Here is an 18,680-nt window from a genome sequence, read left to right as displayed (position 1 = left end):
ACCAATAGTGACAGCTCTTGTTAATTGTATAGATACAATTGGTAATGATTCTTACATTGTTTGTGGAGACTATAACCTTGTATTAGATGTTGACAAAGATTACATGAATTACAGATCTGTTGATAATAATAGAAAAGCTAGAGAAAAACTCTGTACAATTATAAGAGAACGAAACTTAGTTGATACATTTAGAATTATAAATGGTGATGAAAAACGGTTTACTTGGAGGCAGATGGTTTTTACACAGCAAGGTAGACTTGACTTCTTTCTAACATCGGAAAACTTGATGTCAAAAATTAAAGAGTCTTCTGTTGGAATCCCTTATCAGTGTAATCACTGTGTTGTATGTTTAGAATTAGTATTCAATGAGACTGAACAAGGCAAACCTTAATTTATGGAAATTTAATAATTCATTGCTGTATGATAGAAATTATTTAGAGTGTATAAATGATAAAATTGACGAGATTAAAGAGCAGTACTGTTTATTTGTACATGTATATTGTTTAGAGAATGTAGTTAACATAGACAATAATGATATTCAGTTTGTTATAAAGGACCAGTTATTTCTGGAAACTTTGTTAATAGAAATATGGGGGAAAACCATTGCATACTCAAGTTATAAGAAGAAACAGAGAGTCTCATGTGAGAAGATATTAATCAACAAAATAGAAAATATAGAAAAGAACTTAGACAAGAGTAACAAAGAAGAATTGTTGAATTTACAAAATGAATTGCAAATAATAAGAGCAGAAAATATGAAAGGATATGTAATAAGACCAAGAGCAAAGTTCATAGATGAGGGTGAAAAGCCTTCAAGTTATTTCTGTAATCTAGAGAAACAGTATTGTACAAGCAAAGTTATTCCATTTTAGAAAAAGAAGATGGTACTGTGCTGTCAAATCAGTCAGATATTTTAAATGAAGCTTGTTCTTTTTAGCTCACCAAATCAAAGTGCTCAAGGTGAGCTATTGTGACCGGTCATTGTCCGGCATCCGTCGTGCGTCAACATTTGCCTTGTGAACACTCTAGAGGCCACATTTGTAACCCAATCTTTATGAAACTTGGTCAGAATGTTAGTCTTGATCTCTAGGTCAAGTTTGAAACTGGGTAATGTGGGGTCAAAAACTAGGTCAGTAGGTCAGATCAAAGGAAAAGCTTGTGAACACTCTAGAGACCACATTTGTGACCCAATCTTTATGAAACTTGGTCAGATTATTAGTATTGATGTTCTTTAGGTCAAGTTAGATGGGTCATGTGGGGTCAAAAACTAGGTCAGTAGGTCAGATCAAAGGAAAAGCTTGTTGTTAGATCTATTAATCATGCATTTACTGTCATGCATTTAATATTGGTTCCCCATCTGTAACACAAAAGCAAGGAATAATAACAAGTATCCCAAAAGAAAACAAGCCCAGAAAATATTTAAGAAATCTCAGACCTCTTACATATTGTTAAATGTTATCTTTAAGTTAGCCTCTGGATTTATTGCAAATAGACTGAATATCTAAGGTTATTATGAAGACAAATAACAGCCTGTGAGATTTGCTTCAGATGTTTATTTATGTTTATTTTACCATTTTCTCATTTCATACTAAAGGGGTGGGATAAAATGGATATTCTTATTCAAAAGCATAACAATTTGAACATAAAATGTATATAAGAAGTAGGTATGATTTGCAAAACAATTTGCAATTAATGCCAGCAATTATATTTCAAGTGTCATTGCAATGTTTCTGTATAAAATTTACTGACCCTTGTTTCATGTTCGTATTCTGTATGTTAAGAAAGTACACTGCTAGCTATATATGATATATTGTGTATGACTTTCCAAAGAGCTATTGAACGATTGGCATGTATATATTTGTAAAGTTTTCGTATTCCCTTTTAGAATCACTTAAGAGTCCCATCTGCATCACTGAGTATTTCATCTACATCCTTCGCTATTTTTTTTTGACAGCTACATTTATAACAGCAGTTACGTAATATTGTACAGGCGCGGTGAGCTGCAGTACGCAAGAGGGATGTTGCACATTGTTGTTCGGATCCAGAAAGGATGAACTTTAGGACAATGATGGTGTCAGGGTGCGGGTTAACTTCAAAGATTGTCAGTGGTACAAGCCTCTTAAGAGTTGTATCCTTGCTCCATTTAAAACTGATAGCTTCAGACTTTAAAGGGTGTCATGGTCCAAAATCACTCCATCATATGCATGTCTGCATGTGTGCTCTTAACATTCTCATTGAATGCTTCCAATACAAGTGGTAACGATTGTTGTTTGAGCAGTTTGGTTTCTCATTTTACATGTCCAAATATCATTCCTGATATCGGACAACCTTTAAGTTCCAATCATTTCATAACAGGCGACAAAAACTGATACTTTCTCCAAAGACCTTGTTCATATCCCATCTACATCTCCAAGTTTGTCTAGAATGCATTCTCGTTTCACCTGTTTGACAACGGTTGCATTTCCAGTGCAACATAGTTTAGCAACATATAGCATCTAATTGACAGGGTACCATATGCTAAGAGCTGGAATATAATAACTTCAAATGTTTCTTGCCACCACGCGGGGACTGATAGGCTGGAGAACATGTGCGCATACTGACGTCAGAATTTGACGTCGTATTATGATGACCTTGTGTCTGAGCAATTTTTAATGTATAATATCTTTGAAAAGGTTTCTGTAATATCAACATTAGGCAAGAAAAATGATCTCACATGACTGCCTGAGTAAGGCAGGTGATTTCCAACCTTCAGGACAGCATGATTAAAAAGTTGTCGCTCGGTTTTCCATACCACGCTGCCCCTCGGGTTTTGGAGAACCCTGTTTTACACAGTCATATAACATCCTTATAGTCTTACATGTTGCTACAATATTGTCTGCTGAGCACAGTTTCTTCCATCAGCAGACAGCATGACACATCATTCAGTGCATAAACGTGCAGCAACAAAACATAAAAATGCATCGTCAAAACAAATCTGAATTTGTCATCACATGTCACTGTTACAAATTCTGCTCACACACCAACTGATGTGGAATTATGACATCAGCTTCCTCCTTGATAGACCTTAAATCTGTCAATGAAAATTTGTATCTTTAAGAATCCTGTGTTTGTCAACTTGTGACTTAAGCTTGCAGGTAACCCCATGGCCATGTCTTTGTTGTGCTCTATCAGTTGAACCTTGTTTATCATAAACTTAATACCATGACATAATTACAGGCATAACATATGGTCCTGACTAACACAGGATTCAGGGAGCAGAATATTAATACTGATGGAAGGTGCTTAATGGACGAGAGAGGAATCTGCAGCAACATGTAAGATACATAAAAATTTCAGCTATTATGCCCTAGTTATTAGCTGCTCATGCCCTTTCTGTCTGGATGCGATAATGTATCCAAGCTAAGTGGCATTGGAAAGACAGCCGTTTCCAAACAGCTGACAACAGAGTTCAAAATGAACAAAAGTGGACATGTCGATGCAGATATGAACAAGGTTTTTGAAGAAGCTGTTTCATTGCTGCTTGTTAGGGTAAGACAGGAGCTGAAAGTATATCAGATAATATTATGACGTTTGGGTAATTAATATATGATGATCAAACTACAATCATTCTTACCCACACCAGACTCTTTCGTTGATAATGTCAAAAGAGCATACATACAAAGCATATGGAGGAGTGCTTTTGACCAAGACCCTTCAACTTTGATGCCATCACATTTTGATGGAGCAATGATCCAAACTCTTAAAGGCTTGTACTGACGACAATCCCGGAAGACAACAATCCTCCCCCAAATCTGTTGTAATTGTACATCAGAATAACCATTTGCAACATCCTGGAGCTCACCTCGCTGTACAATATTCTGTGACTGTCATAAAACCTCAATCTCTCAATATAGATGCACGAATGCTATTTAAATAGTGAAACATTCAGTGATGCAGATGTTTATTCTAGTGATTCTGGTAGAGACTTCGAAAGCTGAAGTACTATATATGTCAATCGTCCAATAGCTTTTTAGAAAATCAGACTGGATAAACGTCTTTAAATAATAGTGTTCTAAGGTTAAGACAGTACAAGGATAAGTTAATTTAATACAGTTGCATTATGATTACACTTGATAAACCCTCAAGGACTTTATAAGCTCTCGTCCTTGTATGGCAGATATTTCATTCTTTCAAGATGTATTCAAGTAGTTTTTGTGTTTGCCTTATTAATCATTAAATCTGATATAATATTGTGGTTCCTTCTGTGATACTTGAAGCATGCGCCATTGCCGCCTATGCATGCGTAGCTTGTGTTGTATCTCACAAATAAAGTTCATACCATGCATCTATAATAATTAAATGTTATTACCTGTTGGCGTCGATACCGAGATTATAAGCAACGTTTTCATCAAAATTTCCCGACTTTTATTTAAAGGCAAAGAAAATCTTCTATATAAGTGACCCCCCCCAAATACCAGACTTTTTAATCCCCAATATACAAGATCCTGTCTGGTCCAGTCTGATAAGAGTCCATAAAACCCCTGTAGACTTGACATGTAGCCTAATTATAGTCTGAGAATCACAAATTTTATTGCCTACAGGTAAATTGGTTATTTCCTGTGTTTTGCATTTTATTAATTGAAATGCTGTTGTTTTTTTAGTCTTTTTTCAGCATGTACACAAAATTATTTTAATTGATAAGATACTAATTTTGATTGCTCAGTCATGTTGAGTAATGTCCTGGCCAATTAAATTATAACTCTTATAGCAAAGCATTTCTCACTATAAAATAATTATTCAAAACTTAATAAGAGAAATTACAAGTTTGTTTATTCAATGATTATGATCTTTTTATCAAAAGTAACAAAATAAAAACGAAAAACAAAAGATAATTGCTGGATTTTACTAGAAATTAAAGAAGCGTTCAGTTGCATTTTTAATAGATAAAGAAGGTATATAGACAGAAGGATGTTATATATTAAAAATGCTTAATTCCTTTTGTGTTGTCTAAATAATGTTAACTTTCTTTTATGTATAATAAAATCCAGCAATAAAGATATATCATTGTTCAAAATACACAATAATTTATTACTTCTAAAAGCTATGTGCCTGAATGCATTTTTTATATTTTTGATAAAAAAACAGCAATAATGAGATGTAATTGTTAAAAAACTTACTTTATTAAATATATGACAAAACACTGTTGATCTTATCACTTTGTTTAATTAGCCCTAATTCAATCAAACTTTCTAAACTCGTTATAAAGGTGAGAACTGATTTGCTATAAAGGTGAGAAATATCACCTGCAATTTATTTACTGCACAGTAGCTATACAGTAGCTTATTATGATAAACAGAAGCAAGTCTACCAATGGTCCTGACGTGTGTATTGGCCCTTATCGCCAATACGCAGACCTTATCATCTCCATAGGCCACATACCAGGCATACCAGAATCAGTGTCTTTAAAGGCGTTTTCGAAACTTTGAAGGCTGCGGCTTTTGGATTTTTTGTTTAATACCACTATGTTAACGTTTTACATTATGTCAACGTCACCTACTTTGGCGTGTTGGAATGTAGAAAATAAATTAACCCTTTTATCATTGGACAGTATGATCAATTTTTTGTAACAATGTAAAGACAAACAGATATTTACTATTCCTATCCAGCGACGGCAACCTGTATCCAAATAATTCTTATCCGAATATGAGCGATATGAACAGTAGTCACACTTCCTTTAGCACAGACACATTTCCACCATTATATGTAATAGTTATAGTATGTGTGAGAGTGTGTTACCAGGATATATCAGAGCTAGGGGTACATCGAGGGTATTTTTCTCTGCACATATCGTCGAGGCCGGTAGGCCGAGACAGATATGTGAAGAGAAAAATAACGAGATGTACCCCTAGCTCTGATATATCCTGGTAACACACGAGCACTACATATTATAACTGTTTTATCGCATAGTTTATCATTAAAATTTATATATCATTTTCATTTAAATTTGTTTATTATTATTTTTACTATTTTGATTCACTTTCTGCGCCTCGCTGACTGAAACACTAAAACTTCTGTTTTAGAAAATGTGTTCCCCAGATAAAAGTACCCAACGAATTTCTGCATTGGTTTTAAATCTTTGCATTTCATTGGCCAGACATATTGTAAAACTTGTTGTTTTGTTTGTAAAAAAAAAAATCAAAGAAAAAGAAACATTTGAGAAATCTCAGAATTTCATATATTTCATGTATTTCTGAATTTGGCAATAACCATCAATTTTTTGAAATATTCTAGTTTATTTATTCTTTTACTTTATAAATGTAGGTGTTTGTGACAATTCTTTCTCTGTGAACTGTAAATTGGAGCTAAAATCATCTTTTCTTTGAAAGGAAAAAATTATACTCCCTTGATAGGACCTCAATAGAGAAAAAGTGTTCCGATATATATCGGAACAGTTTTACTGTGCTGATATATATCGGAACACTTTTTTTTCTTATGAAACTCCATAGAGATTTCCTTGTTGATATATATCGCAACAGTTTTGTAAGATATCAGCACAGTTTTGTAGTAATAATGTGTGTTACTATGTATAACATGCTGCAAAGATCAAAGGAAAATTGCCGCACTATGCGATAACTTTATCTATTATGCATACATACATTACGATTATCTTCTTGAATGCATAGAATGGGCATTTTAAAGTCATTGAGTGTATTCTTACTGTTTTTGTAGCAAACTGACCACAAATCATGTATCACAATAATTCTTATATGTGGAGGTTGTATATAGTTATATTCAACCGAGTTTTAAAGAGGCCAATGATATCCCGTGACGAGCCCCTTCTTTTATTAGGTTTAGTAGAGTGAGTCATTTCCCCTTCAAGAGCCTCTTTGGGCAGCATAACAAAGCCTGCTCCTTATTTGGGCTTATCAGCATTACATTGAGCCTCGTTCCGATAATATAGACTTCCTATACCGATACAAAATGTAGTCCTAGATAGACGATATCATTCGGATACGTCAGTGAAATTTTTGCAGTCCCTTGAATATCAAGGTAACAGTATTTGACTACATTATTCATGTTATTTAGATTTAGAATTCTATACATGTTGACACTGTAATTAATGAAGAATTTTATTTCTCAGAGTTATGTTTCTATACTCAGATCATAAAATGACACCTCTTTAGATGCAGGTGCCCAGGGATTTGTATGACCCTAACTGGAGTGCACAGTCGACAAAATAGCACCAGTTGCTGAGGACCAAGTTTCCCAGAAACAAATAATTTAAAGGTGATTTAAAGTTTATGATGGAGTATTTCTCACATGAAGTCATTACCGGTAAATGTTAATTTTATAATGTATAAATGGAATGACCAGCAATTAGAACCCAGTTTTGTGTTTTTAACTTGTTTTAGAATGCTTTTGACATTTTTCCAGTACTTCCACAAACAGCATGACAGTTACATTAGGAAAGGAGTGAATATAAACCAGCATTATATTAAAAAATTAAAACAAACTTTTGTATAGTGCGTTATGTGGTAAAGCTCTTAAAGGGGTTTGGACACTAACACAATTTTAACTTGATGTTAATCGATTTTTTCTGTACTCTGGGTCATAAAGTATTGACTCAAATAATATTGGCTAATGAGTTACTATTAATGTTATATTCAATGATGTCTCCATTAAAAATATTTTAATAATTTTAATATTTCTCTTACCTTCAGTTATGTTAAAAGTTCTCACATATTAATCAAGTATATCATAACATTCTCAGGCCCATTGAAACCAGAAAATACATTTTTGGTAATAATTTGACAAAGCCAGTTGTAGAGTTTTAACATGAGACAGTTAGGGAGAGAGAGTTTACATTTTGCTGGAACCTTGTTACAGGTATTTTTCTCCATTACAAAGGAACTGATGCCTGGAAGATTTTTAGCTCAACTATACAAAGTATGGAGAGCTGTCCTACTGGACCCAGCGTCAGAGTCCTTCTGTGTCCACACTTTGGTTACAGTTTTGATGCACTTCCACTTAATCTCTGTAATAACTTGATGGATTTGTTTCCTGTTTAAAATAGTTATTCCTCATCATCACCCACACCATATGGCACAAGGGCAATAACTGTCATGTCAATATTTCATGAATTATGCCCCCTTTTACTTAGAATTTCAGGTTAAAGTTTTCATGCACTTTCTTATCTCATTTATTACTAAATGGATTTGATTCAAACTTAACATAGTTATTCAACATCATCACTCACATCATATGACTCAAGAGCCATAACTCTTGCACCAGATTTCCTGAATTATCCCCCCTTTTTTACTTAGAACTTCAGGTTAAAGTTTTGATGCATTTTTACTCTATCTCTGTTATTACTAAATGGATTTGATTCAAACTTAAAACAGTTGTTCCACCTTATAACCCACATCATATATTATATATATTATACCAGATTTATATAGCGCCCTTTTCATGATAAACACGTTCAAAGGCGCTTGGTCCATAATGACACAAGGTCCATAATTCTGGCACCAATATTTGAGCCGTGCCATGGGAAAACCAACATAGTGGGTATGCGACCAGCATGGATCCAGACCAGCCTGCGCATCCGCGCAGTCTGGTCAGGATCCATGCTGTTCGCTAACAGTTTCTCCAATTCCAATAGGCTTTAAAAGTGAACAGCATGGATCCTGACCAGACTGCGCGGATGCGCAGGCTGGTCTGGATCCATGCTGGTCGCACACCCACTATGTTGGTTTTCCCATGGCACGGCTCATTTCATGAATTATGCCACCTTTTACTTAGACTTTTGATGCATTTTCACTATATCTCAGTTATTACTAAATGGATTTGATTCTAACTTAAAATAGTCATTCCACATCACCCACATCATATGACACAAAATGCAAAAATCACTTGCACCAATATTTCATGAATTATCCCCCTTTTTGCTTAGAATTATACTGTCTTACTTAATGTTCTTTATCTCTCTTACTACTTAACACTTTTGACACAGACTCGAGCAATTGTCCAGTATCTTCATTCTTATTGGAGTCATTAATCAGTCTAGTGACAGCTCAAGCTGTCTCGGATGTGCCCAGTTTCAATATCCAGCATCGAAATAGTCGAGCACGCTGTCTGGTGTGACAGCTCTTGTTAATACCTTCTTTTAATCACAGTGTCATATGTATATTAGTTAGCTAATTCATCCCTGCTAAGCACTTGGTATCTTGAGCTGTCACTTTTAAACAGTTCAAGGGATTTCAATGAAACTTTACACAAATTTAAATCATGTTGAGAAATGGTGTGCCATGTACATGCGTCAGATTTTTACACCCAAGGTCAAGGTCACAGCCAAGAGTACTTCACTTCTTAGGTTTTCTTTTTAGTTTACACAAATTTATTGTTCAAGAATGCTTGGATCTAGGATCATGAAAGTTGATAAGGAGGTTGGTCATGACCAGCAGGTGACCTCTATTGATTGAGGTTAGTAGGTCAAAGGTCAAGATTACAGTGACCCGGAAAATTTAAACGGCCTCTGGATGAAAACTCAAGAACCTTTGGGCCTAGGATCATGAAACTTGATAAGGAAGTTGATCATGACCAGCAGATGACCCCTATTGATTTTGCGTTCAGTAGGTCAAAAGTCAAGGTCACAGTGACTTGGAAAATATAAACTGTTTCAGGACGATAACTTGAGAACGCTTAGGCCTAGGATCACTGAACTTAAATGGGAGGTTCATCTTGACCAACAAATGACTTATTGATTTTGAGTTCAATAGGTCAAAGGACAAGGTCACAGTGACTCAGAACAGTAAAACAGTTTCTGGATGATAACTCAAGAGCGCTTGGATCTAGGAAGTTGGACATGACCAGCTGATGATCTCTTATGATTTTGAGGTCAGAGGTCAAGGTCACAATGACTCGGAACAGTTAAGCGGTTTCCGGATGGTAGTTTGAGAATGCTTGGACCTAGGATCATGAAAGTTTATAGGGAGGTTGGTCATGACCAGCAGATGACCTCTATTGATTTTGAGGTCAGTACGTCAAAGGACAATGTCACAGTGACCCGGAACAGTTTAACGGTTTCTGGACGATAACTTGAGCACGCTTAGATCACATTTGATACGGATGTCACTTATGACTGGTAAATGACCCATAATTATTTATTTGAGGCCAGTACATCAAATGTCCAGTACACAGTGACCAAATAATTTCTGTTCCTTGTGCAGTTACTGAATGCATCAAAGGGGGCATTTCTTGTTCTGTGAGCTCTTGTTTTAATAATAATAATAATAATAATAACGACTTTATTTATAGTGGATAACATATTTGGCTAAGCCAATTTACAATATGGTCCACATATACATGGCTATATACAAACATGGATAAAAATATGACAAAATAAAACACACAAAGTTAATGTTATCAGAAAAATAATATGAGAATGAAAGATTATATACAATACAGGACACTAATTTAACAACTGAAGTAACTATTTACAATGAAAATGGAGAGAGATGGTAGAGACAGTACTTCCTGACATTTGATTGATTGCAGTTATGACTTATTGTACTGTCAGAGTATTGCCACTGAAGGTACGATCTTTTAAATTTCTCCAGGGTGTCTGAAGTACGTATATATTTAGGTATGTTATTCCAGATAACTGTTCCAGAATAGTGCAAAGATTTGCGAAAAAATTCCTTTTTTGCAATAGGTACTACTAGTTCATCATTTTCTCTAGATCTAAGTTCACGATCAGATGTTTGCTTTTGAGTAAATTTTGAAGTAAGATGATTAGGACATTGGTCATGAATCGATTTATATACTAGAATTGCTTTTTTATATTTAATTCGGTCAGAAAAAGTCATTCATTTCAATTTTGTAAATAATTCAGCGGATGGGGCATCAAATTTTTTGTCAAGAATAATTCTTGCAGCACTTTTTTGGAATTTCAAAACAGTTTCTAGAAGCTTGTCACTGCAGTTTCCCCATATAGTGCAGCAATAATCAAGATGTGGCAAAATATAGGCATTGAAAAATAGCTTTCGGGAGTGTAAGTTTAGGAAAGATTTTATTCGTAACAGAAGATATAAGTATGTATTGCATTTTTTTCATGGTTTGTTCAACCTGATACTTCCAGTTTAGATGTTTATCAACATGCACTCCTAAGAGTTTCTCAGTGGATGAGTATGAAAGTGCTTGACCCTGCATTTGAATAGTATTACAGGTTGTGATTTTAGCCCATAACCCTATTTTTATGAAAGATTCAAGCTTATTTGAACTAAAATGGAGTCCACGTCCTGGGAAAACCAGTACTGATGTCATATAAGATGGTGTGGTTGTAACCCCGTTGAAACCATTATACCACCACGCCTCTGTGTCTGTCTAATGACCTCTCTTGTTCAATCTACTCGTATAAAATATATGAATAGTTCTGTACGTTTGTTTGTTTTGGGTTTAACGCCGTTTTTTAACAGTGTTTCAGTTATGTAATGGCAGCATTTAACCTAACCTGTGTTCCTGGATTCTGTACCAGTACAAACCTGTTCTCCACAAGTAACTGCCAACTTCCCCACATAAATCAGAGGTGGAGGACAAATGATTTTAGATGCAATGTCTTTTATCAAATCCTCATGGAGAACATATGCCTTGCTCAGGACTGGAACTCAACCCCGAGATCCGTAGATCTGGGCTCTCCCTATTTAGCTAAGTGGGCAGGCTTGTTCCATTTGTACTATACCTTTCACTAGTAGGTCTTTGTGCACACAAGACAAAAGGTTATAAAAATCATGTAAAATTTTAACATTCATTTTGACATTCTTGACAACCAGATACACAGTCAAACATGTTATGTTTCATTTTTGCTAGAAAACTATCACTACACTAATAGATAGTAGGTTATACATAATTTATTTTAGGTCGATTGTGAACCAAGTTCTACAACTTATATTAATCACTCTGGACTCCGCATTCCTGGTGGAATCCATCTCCATGAGGGTATGAGAGAAGAGGCAAGTTTCCCTTTTAATGCTGAGCGCCAAGCAAGGGAGCTACTGGTACAATTTTTCACATCTTTGGTATGTCGTGGCCAGGGATCGAAACCATGACCTCCTGCACTCGAAGCGGACTCTCTATCACTAGGAAATCGAGGTGGTGAGGATAGATATTAACTTGGAAGTCCTTGCGATATTAGAATATTAGATGTCATATGTCTGCATAAAACAGCCAAGAAACACAAAATTGTATGGTGACAATATTTTATGATTCTGTTATATTTCATTTTCAGGTATATGTATATTCTCTGGTTACAGATTTGCAGGAGCAGCCAGTGTCCAAGGAAACCCACAGCCATTCTAAATATAGGAACAACACAATCAGACAAGTTGGCAAGATTCAAGAGTGGTGACATTCTGCCCAAGATTCAAGTCTGGAGATTCAATTGGCTGATTTTATAATCTTTTTTTTTATTAAAGTTTAAAAATGACATTGACTTAAGACTGCATGTATATTGTTTTCAGTCAAAGGCTTTTCTATTCAACACATTATGATCTGGAAAAAAACAATATTGGAGACAAGTTTGTATAACAAAATGAAAGAAAGAAAAAGGTTTTTATGTTACAAAGATTTTTTTAAAAACATACTAAGTGACATTATCAAAGAGGATACTACACGAGTGTCTTTTCATATTAAATGAAGTTATTAAACAAGATTAATAAAACAATAAAATGCGAGGCGAGGCTGAGCATTGTAATAATTTTATACAACGAGTTTAATAAAGTCAGTGTGGAAAGTCACAAATGTAATATTCTTTTTATCACGTGTTAGCTTTTCCTGCCGAAACACAGAAATTCTACTTTCTTTAACTATTATAAACAAGTCAATTTGACCAACGTCTCCTATACTATAAGTGACGTCGACGTCAAAGCTTTATTACACTAGTGTATTATCATTTTTATGTAATGGCTTTATTTCACTCCCGCAACGTCAAACATGTGATAAATGTCTTTTAAATATACAAGACTACAGTAATTGCTTTTTTAAAAGTTTACAGAAAGTGAAAAAAGAAACAGCTTTTTCAACCTGAAGATATGTTACAACAATTTAAAGGACTTTTACAAAGAAAATCATTATTTATGTCACAAGTTACATACCGGTAGTTCCTAGCTATATGACTTACGTTTACTTTCAACTGTATTGCATGACTTTTGTAAATTTTAGCAGTTGAGTCATTACCACAAAAATATTGTAACTGACTTCCTAATTTTTGGCTAGTTGATCTATTCCATCTGTTTTCTTGAAGTTTACTGCAAAAAAGTAATAATTAAAACTGGAAATGATGCTTTTCTGACTTTCATTTTTGAAAATGTTGAATCATAATCTGAAGGATCTGTAAACAACATGATACTAGTTCATTATTTCATAACTCCTGATATATAGTGCTGGTCCATAGTTTGTACTGTTGACCAGTCTGTAGTTCCACACTAAAGTTTGCTTGGCTAAAGTCAAAATTTGAAGGAAAAAATATGAAATATTTCTGATGTCATGTAGTAAAACAAAAGTGTGAAAATGAATTTCTTAGGTCCTGTAATAAAACACTTACTGAATGGCTTGCCAGTCAATTGTCAGAACTATTTGCCCTTGGTCCTTTTGACCTCAGATTATAGTTTTGACTATTGACCAGCAAGTAATTCAATAGGTATGTACTATTGACCATTTATCCTCTGGAAATACTGTACAACTATCGACCTTAAGTGTTCAACAGTTAAAATTATACAGCCAAATAAATGGCTATAGACCCTCATCAGAAAACTATTGACTGAGACAAAGGCAAGGGTAATAGGATACTGATGATGGTCAAAGTCATTTTGAATGATTTAAACCCAATGACCACTTTAAAGGTAGGTAGTTGTTTATTGAACAACAGGTAAAAGAATTAAGAAGGTGCTACCTTGTAGATACGTCATTGCTATTATTGTTATGGTTTCCAGGCAGTACGGGTAGAATTAGTATAAACAGGTATTTGATTTGTATTTGTTTAGATTGCCTCCCGATGAGCTGTTGTGATCACTCTGCGTCTGTAGTCTATCATCATTGTCAGTCATCAATAATTTAACTAGAGGTCACAGTTTTGTCCAGATCTTAATGAAAATTGATAAGAATGCTACTATCAATAAAATCTGGACAAGTGTCTTGTTTATGGCTAGGTCATCTTGGATCAAAAACTAGGTCATGAGGTCTAATATTTGGAAAACTTTGTTAACACTCTAGAGACCACATTTTCTACACCCTCTTAATAAAACTTTGTCAGAATGTTTGTATAGAGATGCTACAGTCTCTATTTGATTTTTGTTGAGCCCGCTTGCGGAAACGAAGACATAGTTGTCCAAATGGCTGTTCGGTGTATGTGCATGCATCTGTCCGTGCCTCCATCAGGATTTGTTTGTCCGGACGATAACTTTGACATGCATGGAGCAATCTCGTTTATATTTGGCATGACTGTTACTTTTTACCTTAGTGAGACAGAGTGTCATGCGCAAACCACAGGTTTCTATCTCAAAGGTCAAGGTCACACTTGGAGGTCAAAGGTTAAATTCAATAATGACTTTGTCCAGAGCATTTCTTCTTCATGCATGGAGGGATTTTGATGTAACTTGGCACAAATGTTCACAACTATGTGACACAGTGTCATGCGCAAGAACCAGATCCCTAGGTCTAAGGTCAAGGTCACTCTTAGAGGTCAAAGGTCAGATACAAGAATGACTTTGTCCGGAGCATTTCTTTTTCAAGCATGGAGGGATTTTGATGTAACTTGGCACAATTGTTCACCATCATGAGACGGAGTGTCATGTGCAAGAACCTAGAATTATGTCCCTTTGTTGTTACTATAAATTAATAGCGTATATTGTAACTTTTTTATTACTGGTCGTAGGGAAAAATCAAGACCACTTTTCTGTAGTACAGTATGCATGTTACATCCAACTTTGAGGTGTATTTTGACCTATCTCTGCTGGTAAGGATTTTTGTGTGGACATAGATTTTTTTTAAAGATTTACTTCCCTTTGTTTTTACTATAAATAACTTCTATTGTAACTTTTTGCAATCATTTTTTATTTGGCATAAATGTTTGCCTCAATGAGATTGTGTGTCATGTGCAACTCCTAGTCCTTTTGACAGCTGGCGGGCTGGACATGTTGCCCGTGGGCATCTAGTTTATATAGTTATATAGAAAACTTTGAAAATCATCTACTGTGAAACTGCTGGCCTGATTTTGCAATAGTTTAACAGCAATATTCCTATACCAGATTTTCTTGTTATTGTGATTTTTCTGAAAACATGATGCCCTCGTGAAATTATTACACTTGACAAATAACTGCCCATCATGATTGTATAAATAAATTTAAAAACCTAAAATACTGTATGCTATATATTATTTCAGAATGATATCTGTATATAAAAATCTGATAGAATTCATAAATTGTTGTTATATACATGTATAAATTCTGTCAAAAATAAAGCTTGTATTTCACAAGGAAATACGAACAGGCTGAAAAAAATCCTGTATTGTACCTTCCAAAATTCTGTATTGTATCTTCCATATTGTATGTTGCTGGACTACTTTCATTAATATGCATGAGCCGACACAGCTATATAAAACATCTCTCAATTCATTTTAAAGCGACTAACCCACACATCGTGGTGTAAGATTTTAAAAAATCAAACGTTTGCTATATTCACCGACATGCTGCATATATTCGATGTCCTTACAATGTATTTTTAACCAGGTTTTCAACGAAAACCTGAGTTATTAGATTGGGGTATGTCGTTGGTTGGGTGGGTGGGCGGATGGCGGCGTCAAACTGGTGTTTCCGGTCAATAACTTTTGTTTCGGTAAAGATATTTGAATAAAACTTGGTATGTATGTAGCTAATATCAAGACAAAGGCTGGGATTGATTTTGGGGTTTCTGGGGTCAAGGTCAAGGTCACTGTTACTTAAAATAGAAAAAGGGTTTCCGGTCAATAACTTAACTTAGGAATGAGCTATCATGATGAAACTTGGTGTATAGAAAACTTATATAAAGTTGTAGCTTGGGATTGATTTTGGGGTTTCTGGGATCAAGGTCAAGGTCATTGTTACTAAAAATAGGGTTAGGGTTAGGTTAGGGTTAGGGTTAGCATATCTTCTACATGCATGGAGGGATTTTGATGAAAGTTGGCACAATTGTTCACCATCATGAGACGGAGTGTCATGCGCAAGAACCAGGTCCCTAGGTCTAAGGTCAAGGTCATACTTAGAGGTCAAAGGATACAAGAATGAAAACTTTGTCCGGAGCATATCTTCTTCATGCATAGAGGGATTTTGATGTAACTTGGCACAATTATACACCATCATGAGTCGAAGTGTCTTGCACAGTTCCCTTCTTTAGAATTACTTCCCTTTGTTGTTACTATAAATAGCTTATATTGTAACTTTTTCATTACTAGACGTAGGGAAAAATCGAGACCACTTTTCTGTAGTACAACATGCATGTTACATCCAATTTTGAGGTGTATTTTGACCAATCTCTACCTGGTAAGGATTTCTGTGTGAACTTACAATTTTTTTACCATTAGATGTTACTATAAATAACTTATATTGTAACTTTTTTATAATTGACCGTAGGGAAAAACCAAGACCACTTTTCTGTGGTACAACATAGTTGTTACTTTCTAATTTTAGGTGTATTTTAAGGTATCTCTACCTGGTAAGGAGTTTTTTTGTGGACTTAGAAAAACAAAAGAATTACAATAATTACTAAACAACCACAAAATTAAAATTACATCTGCAAATACAGGTGCTAGAGTAAAGAAATTTGCTGTGACGGGCGTATATTGTTCTGGCACTCTCGTTTATTCTTATGAAAAGTGTTGAAAACCTGGTTTCGTGGCATTGCCGTGTTTCTTGTTAATCATATTCTGTTGAAAATTGTTGTTTTCCTAATAAATTTAAGATAAAAACATCCGTCTACAATTTCTGATAAGGGTTTCCCAGTTTATAAAAAAAATGGAATTCCCGTCGGCAAACATCACGTGATAATCAACAGAGCGACACACGTATAGGTATCGCACACTGTTGCGACTTTTTGAAATAAAAACAAAACAATAACATAAAATGAAGTCAGTACATTTAGTATGTCTACGATGCAGTCAGTGATTTCTCGTTGGCCTAGTGCGGTTACAGTATTCGTATTATATTTTTTCGTCACAAGTTCGATTCCCAGATCCGTTAAATTTTGTCTTTTTTTCTTCACTTCAATTCAGTGAAGACAAAACAAGTTAGTAAATCTAGTTCTAACATGTTTACTAAAATAATATGTCACAATTGACAGTAATTATGTCTAAATACACTCCACCTTTAATACGATCTAATGTTTTTAAGCTTTCCTGTGATATTTTCAAACCTGTATAGGTTAGTTTTATAAGTTTTATTACAATCTTACACTTCACTTTATTAAAAGCATTGGCAACCATAATTTTAGAATTGATTGATTTATAGATACATGTACTACCAATTTTATACGAAAATAAGAAACAAAACAATAAATTAGAAACCAGAGAAAAACTTGCACAAAGTATGTAATGTAAAAACGGGGATTGAACTCATGACGAAAAGGTATACCGGTAATACAAATACAGTAACTGCTCAGCCAATGAGGGTTAAATTGTAAACTTAGTGTATTGACTGAATTCTATGTTATTGTTTTGTTTTCACTTCTAAATGCCATAATTCTGTGCGCTACCTATATTTTGGTTTTGCGGTGAGTGATGTTTGTGTACTTTTAATAATGGAACAGTCCGTTATTTAGGTAGTGTTATGTACAATAAGACTTAATGTTTCTTATCTAAATAAGGCAAAGTAAATTGTGCTTACTTCCCTAATCGGTAAACCAATTGACCAGTCAAATTTCATGCGCACTTCTGGTTTGCTGCCCACATGATGATAGCGTCTAAATTTACTGTCGCATCTCATTCTATATTTATCAATGTTTACAAAATAAAGTGTAACGGTTTATAAAAGTTCATGAAAAAAACTGCAAAAATTCGAATGTTCCTGTAATTCTGGAAACTATAAACTGGACAGCCATTTTCATGTAAATATATGAAATAGTGGCAGAATTTTGCCTAATTTACAATGTGTGGGTTAGTCGCTTTAACATCAACATTCAAGATTTCGTTTTTTATTGTCCTTTAATAATTGATGTAAAAATCAAGCACTTCATGGATCTATGACCGAGGGTCGCCACCAGGGCAGTTGTGTTCTTTGTTCCTTTTCGGGTTGGAGAACTCGCTAGGCAGTGTGCCCCAACATAAAAGTCGAGCCTAGACTTATACTGGTATGCTGGGTTGTTAAAACCAGTGTACAAATGTACAACAGAAGTATTTATTCTTTCCTAAAACTGGACATGGTGATAGCACACAAGTGTTGAAAGTTACAAAGCTATTTGACAAAATGTTTTGTCAAAATGTGGACTGGTCATTGATTCTACGTCGAGTCGTCAAATTACGATTTCACTTTTTACGCTTATGTTTAGTCATTCATCAACAGCAGTTACATAATTATATAGCCCAGTTTTGACCATTTTTGCCTGTCCCTAGCATAGTTGTATATAATGCAAGCTATTTTGCAAGGTCAGTGCGTACTGTACACTTGCGCATAAAGCCT

At 34.8% G+C, this 18,680-nt stretch overlaps 1 long non-coding RNA gene across 4 annotated transcripts in view; it reads left to right on the top strand.

Moving 5' to 3' along the window:
* The window catches only part of LOC128546264 (uncharacterized), a 68,250-nt gene extending 51,674 nt beyond the window's left edge, over positions 1–16,576 (top strand). For all 4 annotated transcript variants that reach the window (XR_008365906.1, XR_008365904.1, XR_008365907.1 and 1 more), the window contains one exon: positions 12,291–16,576. This is a non-coding gene — a long non-coding RNA (uncharacterized LOC128546264). The remainder of the gene's footprint in view (positions 1–12,290) is intronic.
* Positions 16,577–18,680: the final 2,104 nt, after the last annotated feature.

Source organism: Mercenaria mercenaria, chromosome 10 (genome assembly GCF_021730395.1).
Source record: "Mercenaria mercenaria strain notata chromosome 10, MADL_Memer_1, whole genome shotgun sequence".
Classification (NCBI taxonomy): Eukaryota; Metazoa; Mollusca; class Bivalvia; order Venerida; family Veneridae; genus Mercenaria; species Mercenaria mercenaria.
This window is presented reverse-complemented; position numbering and strand designations above follow the sequence as displayed.